Source organism: Pseudophryne corroboree, unplaced genomic scaffold (assembly GCF_028390025.1).
Source record: "Pseudophryne corroboree isolate aPseCor3 unplaced genomic scaffold, aPseCor3.hap2 scaffold_545, whole genome shotgun sequence".
NCBI lineage: Eukaryota > Metazoa > Chordata > Amphibia > Anura > Myobatrachidae > Pseudophryne > Pseudophryne corroboree.
Genome location: NW_026970145.1, coordinates 395,905 through 411,011, shown reverse-complemented (window position 1 = coordinate 411,011; position 15,107 = coordinate 395,905). Strand labels below are relative to the sequence as shown.

The window sequence follows — 15,107 nt, the reverse complement described above, 5'->3', positions numbered from 1 at the left end:
CCCCAATGCATCATTGAAATTCAAGCTGGAAAGATGATTTTAATATATCACTTGTACATTTTGTATTGCTCTTCTGGTGACAATGTAGTTTGTTTTTGTCAATTACCATTTTAATAATCGGGTAAAGAAAATTAAGTGGATTTTTGAAAGAAAACAATACTGTCTATATACTATTAAAACAAATTAAAAAGGTAAAAGTTATTGTACTTTAAGTAAAATAAAAAGAGCAAAAATATCAATCCCAGTTTTGGATTACTTTAATTAACAAAAAAAAATGCATATAGCAGAGGATAATTTCAATCTGCCTACCTCTGGGTTATGGACCCAGCATGCTTCCATTACAGTACTCTGCTGCACATGTACAGTAAGTGCAAGAGATCCTGAAGCACTCACTCATCATGGGAAAGTACCAATGTGTTTCTTCATTGGTTGATGGAAGAAACATCTTACAAAAACTCTCCAGATTATTGACTATTTAAAGTTTTTCTAGGAAACGTTCTAGATGAATGCTTATTAGCCTTTGTCAGTATGTACTTTCACAAAGTGTCGCTGTAGCGCAATCAGTTAGTGTGTACGGCTATTAACCAAAAAGTTGGTGGTTCAATCCCACCCAGGGACGTAATTGACCTTGTGATCAGATTTTGGTGATATTTAAGTAGACAAGTCAAAATTTCAAACCCTCTCTTATAGTGTAGGGTACCTGGCCTACTCTGATGTAATCAGTTAGATTTGATTAAGTGATTTTATAAAAAAAACAGCTAGGAAGCACAATTTAGCAGTGGGTTGCAGAGAAAAAGAAATATGCTGGCAGAAAAATCCAATTGAGTGATTAAACAGCTCTTCATTTTCTGGCTTTATTTTTATGCTAACAAATTTGTTCTCTGAAAAGAGTCCACACAGCCAAGTATCTGATTAACACCTTTGTAGGGATGGTTTTTCGCCTATTACTAAATTAAACATGCTTCATTGGAAAGGCAGCAAGATGCATCCTCATTTCAATATCTACTGAAATAATACAGGTTGACACCAGGAAACATTAACGCCACTGCATCCTTGCTGCTTTCTCATGTGGAAGTCTGTTTAATGTGAAAACAAGGTGATATCTAATTAGCACACAGGTAAGGAATTAAGAAAATCTTTATTTAAGGGTGAAGAGGTTTCTCACAAAATCGTTGCCCCAATGCATCATTGAAATTCAAGCTGGAAAGATGATTTTAATATATCACTTGTACATTTTGTATTGCTCTTCTGGTGACAATGTAGTTTGTTTTTGTCAATTACCATTTGAATAATAGGGTAAAGAAAATTAAGTGGATTTTTGAAAGAAAACAATACTGTCAATATACTATTAAAACAAATTAAAATAATAAAAGTTATTGTACTTTAAGTAAAAATAAAAGAGCAAAAATATCAATCCCAGTTTTGGATTACTTTAATTAACAAAAAAAAATGCATATAGCAGAGGATAGTTTCAATCTGCCTACCTCTGGGTTATGGGCCCAGCATGCTTCCATTGCAGTACTCTGCTGCACATGTAAGTGCAAGAGATCCTGAAGCACTCACTCATCATGGGAAAGTACCAATGTGTTTCTTCATTGGTTGATGGAAGAAACATCTTACAAAAACTCTCCAGATTATTGACTTTTTAAAGTTTTTCTAGGAAACGTTCTAGATGAATGCTTATTAGCCTTTGTCAGTATATGCTTTTGCAATGTGTCACTGTGGCGCAATCAGTTAGCGTGTTCGGTTATTAACCAAAAGGTTGGTGGTTCAATCCTACCCAGGGACGTAATTTACTTTGTTATCAGATTTTGGTGATCTTTAAGTAGACAAGTCAAAATTTCAAACCCCCTCTTATGGTGTAGGGTACCTGGCCTTCTCTGATGTAATCAGAGTTAGATTTGATTAAGTGATTTTATAAAAGAACAGCTAGGAAGCACAACTTAGCAGTGGGTTGCAGAGAAAAAGAAATACGCTTGCAGAAAAATCCAATTGAGTGATTAAACAGCTCTTCATTTTCTGGCTTTATTTTTATGCTAACAAATTTGTTCTCTGAAAAGTGTCCACAAAGCCAAGTATCTGATTAACACCTTTGTAGGGATGGTTTTTCACCTATTACTAAATTAAACTTGCTTCATTGGAAAGGCAGCAAGTGATGTCATCCAAGCAGTGGGTCAAAGTTGGCTTCATCCCTCGTCTGCTTATGAAAAGAGAAAAGGGATATGCAGGGCATGGCGGCCTTTTGCGACGCTTGGATGACCCCTAGTTCGCAATAAACACCCCCACCCTCCTTCGGTGTGGGGCTCATGTTGGCCATGCCCCAGCCCCTAAAGCATTCAAGCTGATTTCTTGCAGCAGCTGGGTACTGTAACAGCTCCAGAGCTGCTCTGTAAGGCAAGTAAAAGGGTGTGGGCCCTGCAGCACTACCTGTAGTTTGCATTGTGCATTGGAAGGCACAAAGTAAGCAGACGGGAGGAGAAGTCAGGATAGTGCACAAGGTTATAGAAGGGATGGGCTCAAGAAAAGAGAAGTGGAAACAGACAGCATACTAGGCTGGAGAGAGACCTGAGACAAAGAGATCTGAATTATACGAGAGCCGTCCAGGGGAAACACAAATTATGCAGTCAAGTTTCCCACATTTGGGGAAATCGCAAGGGGCAGCACACCCAGAGTGCAATGGGTGAGCCTTGCCCTGGGAGAAGCACCTTCATGATCATAGTATCTCACCTGGCAGGTTAGTAGGAGTTGGGCTAGAGCTGGGGAGGGTCGCTGCTCGGGCACTACCTTTCAAGTGAAGGAGATCCAACTGAGGCAGCACAAGGGAACTCTCAAAAGAAGAACAAGGCTAGAGGAAGATCTGAGACAAAGAAATCTGACTTTTACCAGAGCTGACCAGAGGAAAGCACAAACACAGTCCACCACTACCACAAATAATGCAGTCGAGTTTCCCACATTTGGGGAAATCACAGGGGTCAGCATACCCAGAATGCAATGAATGAACCTCACCCTGGGAGAACAATCTTCATGACAATAGTATCTCCTATGCAAAATAAGTATGATTTGGGATAGATGATACTGGATGTGTACACAACCGCCCACACACCAACCTTGTGTGGACAGAAGTATACACTCTCCGGCGCCAGTACCCGCTGGATCAAGGAGATTTTAGACAATGGCGGAGACTGCTGCTCCTGATACAGGGATAATTGCAATCCCTATATTGAACAAAAAAACACAAAAACTACCCACACAGGTGTGACCCTCTGTAGGAAATCAGTAGCGCTGTCCCCACCATTTATCGGAGATAATCATTAAATAATTAAAAAATGGCTAATTACTATTAAATTTTAAAACATATAAATCATATTTTATTAACATATATTGCTGCAGCAAAATTGACATACATAAAAATGCATATTGTGTATAGTGGATGCCTTTAATGTAAATGCTCCACATACACAAATGTATATACTTAATTACGTTTATTCTCTGAGGCTTGGATTTTAATAAGCTGACTTCAAAATGTCCACATAGATTAATGATAGACCAATGAGCTCGGCATTTACGGACACTGCTTGCATGAGTATGTCCTTAATTAATTAATGTCCCGAAAAAGATGTGTGCACACATATATCACTTTGAATGGATAGTTACCATGGGCGATAAGTTTTTCATTCACCTCTTTAGAACAGTCTGTTTAGGACCGTCCCAATTGGAAAGACTCCCTCTGCTGGTGCTTGTCCATTTACTGCAGAATATCTGGAGACAATATCCACGGGAATCCGTCCACAGTGCTCCGGCTCCCTCTGCTGGTGGCTAACCGCAATTGCAGGTGGACTGGCTGTTTTGTCGTAGCCAGAAGCCGGTGATCGTGTAAAACAAGCAGGAGGTGATAGTCACTGCCAGTAGGTCCTTCGAAAACGCGTTTCTCCGCCTTCCCAGTGCGTTCAGCGGCTTCCTCAGTTCGAATGACCATCATCCCAATGAACACTTTATATAGCCCCACTTATTTGAAATTCCCGCGGCCATTCGCGCATGCGCACTCAAACGTGCGTTCCAAGCCTCAGTCTCATTACAAACTTTAAATAGACTCCAGCGGCCATTTTAGCTGGTTAAAACACACGATCCAAGCCTCATTATCACACCCGGAAGTTGCATCCATCGTTCTTATTAACAATATTAGAATCAAGCCTCGTTTTAAAACATAATTATCTACAACTTCATATTCAATTATACTGAACTCTAATGCAATTTGCTCAACAAGATTACGTCACTTAGTTTAATCATAATTAATTTATCATGATTACAAGTAATCCATGTCTTATTTGACAACATCAGTACAAATATGACCGTATTTAAGAACAATATTAATACTAGTCAACACATCCTATTTTATTAGCACAGGTGATAAATATATTAAATATACTGCTCAACAGTATCATTACTCGGAAATAAAAGGGGACTAATTTTGATTATAATTTGTACTTTATAATTTATAATTTAGATCCCCACACGCCATCTTGTGGTTCAAATACATAATTACACCCCTTCGTATTGTTATACATAATCCTGTTATCTCCATCTCCTTAATCCAGCATCATAAGGAACCATATCCTATCCCACCCCCCCATATATTATATGTCAAGAATGATATTTATAAAAATCAAATATTTATATTATAAATATTAAACATTTGAACTTAGATTTTATTTAACTCAACCGTATCATTCAGACCCTGCGGGATCAAGGTTTTTAGGCTAAAGATCCAGAAAGCCTCTTTCTTACATAACCTTTTATACCTATCACCTCCTCTACTGGTTACCGCCACTTGTTCAATTGCCATGATTTGTAGATTATCACTTTTCCCTCCATTGCATTCCAAAATATGGCGGTATAGGTAGGTGTTTCCTACTTTTTTATCTATCTGTCTTTTATGCTCCATGAACCTAACGTGAAGTGCCCGAGTGGTGCGCCCCACGTACTGTGCTCCACAACCACACTGTAAGACGTAGATAACATACATGGATCTACAATTCAGAAAACTTTTTATATTGAATTTCTCTCCCGATACAGATGAGACAAATTGTGTGGTTTTCTTTTTTGTGTGTTTGCATGTTGTACAGTTTAGTCTACCACACTTATGGAACCCTAATGGCGGTTTGGGTATCCATGTATCTATTTGTCCCCCTTGGGCATCTGGAGCCATGGATTTTTCCCCAGGTCTCCTAAAAAAACTTGGAGCTAGTGCGGACTTCAGACTATCTGACTTCCGAAATATTACCTGTTCACTAAGGACTACATTGGAGTTCAACATCTCATCCAACTTGAGAATAGAAAAGTTCTTCTTAATTATCCTCTTGATCTTGTATGCACTAGTATTATACTTAGTTACAAACATTGTTGTCCTATCCGTCATTTTGTTATTTTTCTTTCTAGTATTTTTGCTGGTGGTATCCAATAAATGGTCTCTTTCCATATTTTCCACCTCCTTCCAAGCCTGGTCAAGAACAGATATTGGATACCCCTGCGTAAGAAACGCCCCATAGAGAGATTCCATTTGTTCTCTTGCTCCTTCTTTGGTGGAACAATTCCTTTTTATCCGAAGGAACTGGCCCTTCGGTATATTATCCTTCCATCGTTGTAAATGACTACTTTTGTAATGTAAATATCGGTTTTGATCTACCTCCTTAACAAAAGTATTTGTTATAATGATGTCATTTTCGATCTTAAGTGCTATATCCAAAAAAGTGACCTGTGTGGGGTGGCAGTACCCCGTAAACTTCAAACCATAATTATTGCAATTCAAACTGGCAACAAATTCTTCTGCTGATTCAGTGCTCCCCTCCCAAATGAAAAATAAATCATCAATGAAACGGCCATAAAGAACCAGGCTCGCCCCGAGATCACTGGTCCACACATGTTGTTCCTCGAACCGCCCCATAAACAGGTTGGCGAAACTCGGAGCGAACCTGGTTCCCATGGCCGTCCCCCTAGTCTGTAAATAATATCGTTTATCAAAAATAAAATAATTATGTTCGAGTATAAATCTAATACTCTCCAAAATCAACCACCGCAATTCTTCCCCTATATTAGGGTCTCTTAACAGATAAAATGCCACTGCCTCAATCCCCAACTGGTGCTCAATGTTAGAATATAATGATTCTACATCACATGTGATAAAACAATAAGTTGACTGCCATTTAATATTTTTAATTAAATTTAAAAAATGTGTAGTGTCCTTAATGTGTGATTTTAATTTGACAACATAACCCTGTAAAAAACTGTCTATAAAAAAAGATAAATTGCTGGTCAATGAATCTACCCCCGCAATAATGGGTCTTCCCGGGGGGTTAATTAAAGTTTTATGTACTTTTGGAAGACAATAATACGTGGGAATTACCGGATTATCAGAAAACAAAAAACATTGAGTTTCTCTGGATATAGCACCTAAATCCACTGCCCTATTTAGCAAGATTTTTAATTCCTTTTGAAACTGTGCGGTGGGATTGTGGGTCAGTCTTGAATACAGGTGGACGTTGTTTAATTGTCTATTGGCCTCCGCCAAGTACATCACTGTATCCATTACCACAATCCCACCGCCTTTATCAGCTTGTTTAATAGTCAAGGAGGGATCCCCCCTCAAGATTTTAAGTGCTGATCGTTCCTTAGTACTCAAATTATCCTTTAACGATTGTTTCTCTGATTTTTGGCACATCTCCCTAAATTGTTCTAATGTTGACTTATAGAAGCTCTCAATATAGGGCCCTCTATAAGTCAGCGGGTAAAACTCAGACTTATTTTTAAATCTGTTTGTCCCATTACCATCAAATATTTTAGTATAGTCCTCCTTATTCGACTCATTCGTTGATTCATCTGCCAAGGATTCTAATATATCAACCATTAATTGGTCATCCTGATCCAATATAATGGGATTACCTTCAATACCTTTTTTCTTCATATTTTTCATCGCGAAATATCGCTTTCTACGTAGCGTTCTGATATATCTATTAAGATCAACGAATAGATCGAATAAGTTGGGTTTTTGGGCGGGAGCAAAGTTTAAGCCCTTTTCAAGCAATCTCAGTTGATCTGGACCCAACTTTTTTGAGGACAAATTAAAAACCCCTTTTCCCTTCACTTTAATTTCATGTTTTTTACTTGACCTACTCTTTTTTCCTCTCTTTCCTCTGGCTCTTGTTCTCTTTGCCTTTTTCCGGACCACCCTGTTCCTTCGGACTTTCTTTGTGGACGGTTTTGGAATCTGTGGCTGTCCTCCAAAAAATTATTTGTGCCACCATGGGTGTTCGACTGTTGCCTATTCTTCCCTCCCATATCTACCCAATCATCCCTTCCAGAGTCTCTTCTACTCCACTTGGAATATGGGGCTGGGGATTTGACACTATTTTGTTGGAATAAATTATCATGCCTATTCCTATAGGTATTTGGTTCCCAATTCCCCTCATCCTGATTCCTAAAACTCCTGGAATCTCTCCGATCAATTGGGGTTCTTGGTCCCCTGTAATGACCTAATCTATGTTCAAGATTTTGTCTGGGTCCTAATTCCCTTTTAGAGGGTTTTTGGTCATAGATGTTGTCCCTCCTTCTATTGTAAGTGTGAACCTCTCCCTTTTGATAGTCTAATTTATCCCGATTTAGTTTGTTGTTTTTTCTGAAGACTAAGGTTTTTTCAAAATCCTCCACCTTACGATTTACTCTCAGATCTCTTTCATTGAATCCTTCGTCTTCAGAAAAAGATTTCAACAAATCCTGGGTCTTTTCAATTTCCTTCTGTATCACACTAACTTTGTCTTCCCTAAATCTGACAAGCAATTTCATAAGGTTTATGGAACAATTATCTAGTAATTTATTCCATTCCTCTGAAAACTGCTTGTCCTCTTTAAACGTAGAGGTCTTTAAAATCCTCAATCCCCTGGGTATCAAACCTTGATCTAAATATTTCTGTAAGGACACCTGGTCCCACCAGTGCCTTGTTTCCTCTATACATAGATTTTCTAGTCTATTGAATAAACCATGCATATCCTCCAAATTCTCATCCCTCTCCATAATTTGTATATCTTCCCCCCCTCTTAAATACACATTGCGTCTTTCCAATCGTTCAGCTATGCACTTAAGCGCTGCCATATCAATGGTTCCCCAAGTTACCTGCTGCCCGAGATGCAATTACCTAAGACAATCAAATCAAAGAATAAATGATACTGGATGTGTACACAACCGCCCACACACCAACCTTGTGTGGACAGAAGTATACACTCTCCGGCGCCAGTACCCGCTGGATCAAGGAGATTTTAGACAATGGCGGAGACTGCTGCTCCTGATACAGGGATAATTGCAATCCCTATATTGAACAAAAAAACACAAAAACTACCCACACAGGTGTGACCCTCTGTAGGAAATCAGTAGCGCTGTCCCCACCATTTATCGGAGATAATCAATAAATAATTAAAAAATGGCTAATTACTATTAAATTTTAAAACATATAAATCATATTTTATTAACATATATTGCTGCAGCAAAATTGACATACATAAAAATGCATATTGTGTATAGTGGATGCCTTTAATGTAAATGCTCCACATACACAAATGTATATACTTAATTACGTTTATTCTCTGAGGCTTGGATTTTAATAAGCTGACTTCAAAATGTCCACATAGATTAATGATAGACCAATGAGCTCGGCATTTACGGACACTGCTTGCATGAGTATGTCCTTAATTAATTAATGTCCCGAAAAAGATGTGTGCACACATATATCACTTTGAATGGATAGTTACCATGGGCGATAAGTTTTTCATTCACCTCTTTAGAACAGTCTGTTTAGGACCGTCCCAATTGGAAAGACTCCCTCTGCTGGTGCTTGTCCATTTACTGCAGAATATCTGGAGACAATATCCACGGGAATCCGTCCACAGTGCTCCGGCTCCCTCTGCTGGTGGCTAACCGCAATTGCAGGTGGACTGGCTGTTTTGTCGTAGCCAGAAGCCGGTGATCGTGTAAAACAAGCAGGAGGTGATAGTCACTGCCAGTAGGTCCTTCGAAAACACGTTTCTCCGCCTTCCCAGTGCGTTCAGCGGCTTCCTCAGTTCGAATGACCATCATCCCAATGAACACTTTATATAGCCCCACTTATTTGAAATTCCCGCGGCCATTCGCGCATGCGCACTCAAACGTGCGTTCCAAGCCTCAGTCTCATTACAAACTTTAAATAGACTCCAGCGGCCATTTTAGCTGGTTAAAACACACGATCCAAGCCTCATTATCACACCCGGAAGTTGCATCCATCGTTCTTATTAACAATATAAGAATCAAGCCTCGTTTTAAAACATAATTATCTACAACTTCATATTCAATTATACTGAACTCTAATGCAATTTGCTCAACAAGATTACGTCACTTAGTTTAATCATAATTAATTTATCATGATTACAAGTAATCCATGTCTTATTTGACAACATCAGTACAAATATGACCGTATTTAAGAACAATATTAATACTAGTCAACACATCCTATTTTATTAGCACAGGTGATAAATATATTAAATATACTGCTCAACAGTATCATTACTCGGAAATAAAAGGGGACTAATTTTGATTATAATTTGTACTTTATAATTTATAATTTAGATCCCCACACGCCATCTTGTGGTTCAAATACATAATTACACCCCTTCGTATTGTTATACATAATCCTGTTATCTCCATCTCCTTAATCCAGCATCATAAGGAACCATATCCTATCCCACCCCCCCATATATTATATGTCAAGAATGATATTTATAAAAATCAAATATTTATATTATAAATATTAAACATTTGAACTTAGATTTTATTTAACTCAACCGTATCATTCAGACCCTGCGGGATCAAGGTTTTTAGGCTAAAGATCCAGAAAGCCTCTTTCTTACATAACCTTTTATACCTATCACCTCCTCTACTGGTTACCGCCACTTGTTCAATTGCCATGATTTGTAGATTATCACTTTTCCCTCCATTGCATTCCAAAATATGGCGGTATAGGTAGGTGTTTCCTACTTTTTTATCTATCTGTCTTTTATGCTCCATGAACCTAACGTGAAGTGCCCGAGTGGTGCGCCCCACGTACTGTGCTCCACAACCACACTGTAAGACGTAGATAACATACATGGATCTACAATTCAGAAAACTTTTTATATTGAATTTCTCTCCCGATACAGATGAGACAAATTGTGTGGTTTTCTTTTTTGTGTGTTTGCATGTTGTACAGTTTAGTCTACCACACTTATGGAACCCTAATGGCGGTTTGGGTATCCATGTATCTATTTGTCCCCCTTGGGCATCTGGAGCCATGGATTTTTCCCCAGGTCTCCTAAAAAAACTTGGAGCTAGTGCGGACTTCAGACTATCTGACTTCCGAAATATTACCTGTTCACTAAGGACTACATTGGAGTTCAACATCTCATCCAACTTGAGAATAGAAAAGTTCTTCTTAATTATCCTCTTGATCTTGTATGCACTAGTATTATACTTAGTTACAAACATTGTTGTCCTATCCGTCATTTTGTTATTTTTCTTTCTAGTATTTTTGCTGGTGGTATCCAATAAATGGTCTCTTTCCATATTTTCCACCTCCTTCCAAGCCTGGTCAAGAACAGATATTGGATACCCCTGCGTAAGAAACGCCCCATAGAGAGATTCCATTTGTTCTCTTGCTCCTTCTTTGGTGGAACAATTCCTTTTTATCCGAAGGAACTGGCCCTTCGGTATATTATCCTTCCATCGTTGTAAATGACTACTTTTGTAATGTAAATATCGGTTTTGATCTACCTCCTTAACAAAAGTATTTGTTATAATGATGTCATTTTCGATCTTAATGTAATTATGTATTTGAACCACAAGATGGCGTGTGGGGATCTAAATTATAAATTATAAAGTACAAATTATAATCAAAATTAGTCCCCTTTTATTTCCGAGTAATGATACTGTTGAGCAGTATATTTAATATATTTATCACCTGTGCTAATAAAATAGGATGTGTTGACTAGTATTAATATTGTTCTTAAATACGGTCATATTTGTACTGATGTTGTCAAATAAGACATGGATTACTTGTAATCATGATAAATTAATTATGATTAAACTAAGTGACGTAATCTTGTTGAGCAAATTGCATTAGAGTTCAGTATAATTGAATATGAAGTTGTAGATAATTATGTTTTAAAACGAGGCTTGATTCTGATATTGTTAATAAGAACGATGGATGCAACTTCCGGGTGTGATAATGAGGCTTGGATCGTGTGTTTTAACCAGCTAAAATGGCCGCTGGAGTCTATTTAAAGTTTGTAATGAGACTGAGGCTTGGAACGCACGTTTGAGTGCGCATGCGCGAATGGCCGCGGGAATTTCAAATAAGTGGGGCTATATAAAGTGTTCATTGGGATGATGGTCATTCGAACTGAGGAAGCCGCTGAACGCACTGGGAAGGCGGAGAAACGCGTTTTCGAAGGACCTACTGGCAGTGACTATCACCTCCTGCTTGTTTTACACGATCACCGGCTTCTGGCTACGACAAAACAGCCAGTCCACCTGCAATTGCGGTTAGCCACCAGCAGAGGGAGCCGGAGCACTGTGGACGGATTCCCGTGGATATTGTCTCCAGATATTCTGCAGTAAATGGACAAGCACCAGCAGAGGGAGTCTTTCCAATTGGGACGGTCCTAAACAGACTGTTCTAAAGAGGTGAATGAAAAACTTATCGCCCATGGTAACTATCCATTCAAAGTGATATATGTGTGCACACATCTTTTTCGGGACATTAATTAATTAAGGACATACTCATGCAAGCAGTGTCCGTAAATGCCGAGCTCATTGGTCTATCATTAATCTATGTGGACATTTTGAAGTCAGCTTATTAAAATCCAAGCCTCAGAGAATAAACGTAATTAAGTATATACATTTGTGTATGTGGAGCATTTACATTAAAGGCATCCACTATACACAATATGCATTTTTATGTATGTCAATTTTGCTGCAGCAATATATGTTAATAAAATATGATTTATATGTTTTAAAATTTAATAGTAATTAGCCATTTTTTAATTATTTATTGATTATCTCCGATAAATGGTGGGGACAGCGCTACTGATTTCCTACAGAGGGTCACACCTGTGTGGGTAGTTTTTGTGTTTTTTTGATTTGGGATAGGGCTGGGGAGGGCCGCTGCTCAGGCACATCTCTGTCAAGTAAAGGAGATTCAACTGAGGCAGCACAAGGGAACTCTCATCTGGGGACAACAACTGCAGGGAGAACACATATTTTCAGATGAACATGGGGTGGCAGAAGGCTGCCTAATACTGAAGCACCCCCAAACAACAAACCAAATGCAACAACTAGTGCAAGCATTCCTGGGGGATGGCCTGCAGCAGATGGATTTGAATATGGTGATGTCATCCAAGCAGTGGGTCAAAGTTGGCTTCAACCCTCGTCTGCATATGAAAAGAGAAAAGGAGCGTGCAGGGCATGGAGGCCTTTTGTGGTGCTTGGATGACCCCTAGTTCGCATAAAGCACCCCCACCCTCCTTCGGTGTGGGGCTCATGTTGGCCATTCCCCAGCCCCTGAAGCATTCAAGCTGATTTCTTGCTGCAGCTGGGCACTGTAACAGCTCCAGAGCTGCTCTGTAAAGCAAGTAAAAGGGTGTGGGCCCTGCAGCACTACCCGTAGTTTGCATTGTGCATTGGGAGGCACAAAGTAAGCAGACGGGAGGAGAAGTCAGGATAGTGCACAAGGGTATAGAAGGGAGGGGCTCAAGAAAAAAGAAGTGGAACCAGACAGCAAACTAGGCTGGAGAGAGACCTGAGACAAAGAGATCTGAATTACATGAGAGCCGACCAGGGAAAACTCAAATTATGCAGTCAAGTTTCCCACATTTGGGGAAATCGCAGGGGCAGCACACCCAGAGTGCAATGGGTGAGCCTTGCCCTGGGAGAAGCACCTTCATGATCATAGTATCTCACCTGGCAGGTTAGTAGGAGTTGGGCTAGAGCTGGGGAGGGTCGCTGCTCGGGCACTACCTTTCAAGTGAAGGAGATCCAACTGAGGCAGCACAAGGGAACTCTCAAAAGAAGAACAAGGCTAGAGGAAGATCTGAGACAAAGAAATCTGACTTTTACCAGAGCTGACCAGAGGAAAGCACAAACACAGTCCACCACTACCACAAATAATGCAGTCGAGTTTCCCACATTTGGGGAAATCACAGGGGTCAGCATACCCAGAATGCAATGAATGAACCTCACCCTGGGAGAACAATCTTCATGACAATAGTATCTCCTATGCAAAATAAGTATGATTTGGGATAGGGCTGGGGAGGGCCGCTGCTCAGGCACATCTCTGTCAAGTAAAGGAGATTCAACTGAGGCAGCACAAGGGAACTCTCATCTGGGGACAACAACTGCAGGGAGAACACATATTTTCAGATGAACATGGGGTGGCAGAAGGCTGCCTAATACTGAAGCACCCCCAAACAACAAACCAAATGCAACAACTAGTGCAAGCATTCCTGGGGGATGGCCTGCAGCAGATGGATTTGAATATGGTGATGTCATCCAAGCAGTGGGTCAAAGTTGGCTTCAACCCTCGTCTGCATATGAAAAGAGAAAAGGAGCGTGCAGGGCATGGAGGCCTTTTGTGGTGCTTGGATGACCCCTAGTTCGCATAAAGCACCCCCACCCTCCTTCGGTGTGGGGCTCATGTTGGCCATTCCCCAGCCCCTGAAGCATTCAAGCTGATTTCTTGCTGCAGCTGGGCACTGTAACAGCTCCAGAGCTGCTCTGTAAAGCAAGTAAAAGGGTGTGGGCCCTGCAGCACTACCCGTAGTTTGCATTGTGCATTGGGAGGCACAAAGTAAGCAGACGGGAGGAGAAGTCAGGATAGTGCACAAGGGTATAGAAGGGAGGGGCTCAAGAAAAAAGAAGTGGAACCAGACAGCAAACTAGGCTGGAGAGAGACCTGAGACAAAGAGATCTGAATTACATGAGAGCCGACCAGGGAAAACTCAAATTATGCAGTCAAGTTTCCCACATTTGGGGAAATCGCAGGGGCAGCACACCCAGAGTGCAATGGGTGAGCCTTGCCCTGGGAGAAGCACCTTCATGATCATAGTATCTCACCTGGCAGGTAAGTAGGAGTTGGGCTAGAGCTGGGGAGGGTCGCTGCTCGGGCACCCCCCTGTCAAGTGAAGGAGATCCAACTGAGGCAGCACAAGGGAACTCTCGAAAGAAGAACAAGGCTAGAGGAAGATCTGAGACAAAGAAATCTGACTTTTACCAGAGCTGACCAGAGGAAAGCACAAACACAGTCCCCCACTACCACAAATAATGCAGTCGAGTTTCCCACATTTGGGGAAATCACAGGGGTCAGCATACCCAGAATGCAATGAATGAACCTCACCCTGGGAGAACAATCTTCATGACCATGGTATCTCCTATGCAAAATAAGTATGATTTGGGATAGGGCTGGGGAGGGCCGTTGCTCAGGCACATCATTGTCAAGTAAGTTGCATTTGATTTGTTGTTTGGGGGTGCTTCAGTATTAGGCAGCCTTCTGCCCTACCATGTTCATCTGAAAATATGTGTTCTCCCTGCAGTTGTTGTCCCCAGATGAGAGTTCCCTTGTGCTGCCTCAGTTGAATCTCCTTTTGGAGAAGACCTCAATAAGATTGTAGCTGATCTGGCTACTGCTAAAACAGCTTGCCTACCTAGTATGACTCCTACCACGCAGAAGGCTAAAAGTACTTTTCTTGGCCCTTTCATCCTCCAGGTAAAGCGTACCCAAGGTCAGGCATACCCAAAGCAAGCTCATGTTTCCAGACCTGCCAAGCCCAGACTGAAGCAATCCTGGGCTGCCCATCAGCCTGCTTCCAAAACGGACAAGCCTGCCGCATGACGGTGCAGGCCTCCCTCTGGGGGATCCCAGGGTGGGGGGCCCGACTTCTAGGTTTGGCAAAGAAAGGTATAATTCTAAGCTAGAGAATTCTGTTTGGAGCTCACCTTGTACTTTGTGAAGAAATAATCAGCATTGTGGCTGAGCAGATACATGTAGTGTGTGGCTGCAA

At 40.6% G+C, this 15,107-nt stretch overlaps 6 non-coding genes across 6 annotated transcripts; all 6 read right to left on the bottom strand.

Annotated features, from left to right (window-relative positions):
- Positions 1-2,578: 2,578 nt before the first annotated feature.
- LOC135032450 (U1 spliceosomal RNA) lies at positions 2,579-2,742 on the bottom strand. Its single transcript, XR_010227969.1, has one exon. It is a non-coding gene; the product is annotated as a U1 spliceosomal RNA (small nuclear RNA).
- Positions 2,743-2,893: 151 nt separating this feature from the next.
- Positions 2,894-3,057, bottom strand: LOC135032598 (U1 spliceosomal RNA). The gene has a single exon (XR_010228100.1). It is a non-coding gene; the product is annotated as a U1 spliceosomal RNA (small nuclear RNA).
- Positions 3,058-12,863: 9,806 nt separating this feature from the next.
- Positions 12,864-13,026, bottom strand: LOC135032498 (U1 spliceosomal RNA). The gene has a single exon (XR_010228011.1). It is a non-coding gene; the product is annotated as a U1 spliceosomal RNA (small nuclear RNA).
- A 151-nt stretch (positions 13,027-13,177) lies between these two features.
- Positions 13,178-13,341, bottom strand: LOC135032597 (U1 spliceosomal RNA). The gene has a single exon (XR_010228099.1). It is a non-coding gene; the product is annotated as a U1 spliceosomal RNA (small nuclear RNA).
- A 674-nt stretch (positions 13,342-14,015) lies between these two features.
- Positions 14,016-14,178, bottom strand: LOC135032472 (U1 spliceosomal RNA). Its single transcript, XR_010227989.1, has one exon. It is a non-coding gene; the product is annotated as a U1 spliceosomal RNA (small nuclear RNA).
- A 152-nt stretch (positions 14,179-14,330) lies between these two features.
- Positions 14,331-14,494, bottom strand: LOC135032477 (U1 spliceosomal RNA). The gene has a single exon (XR_010227994.1). It is a non-coding gene; the product is annotated as a U1 spliceosomal RNA (small nuclear RNA).
- Between the last annotated feature and the right edge of the window lie 613 nt (positions 14,495-15,107).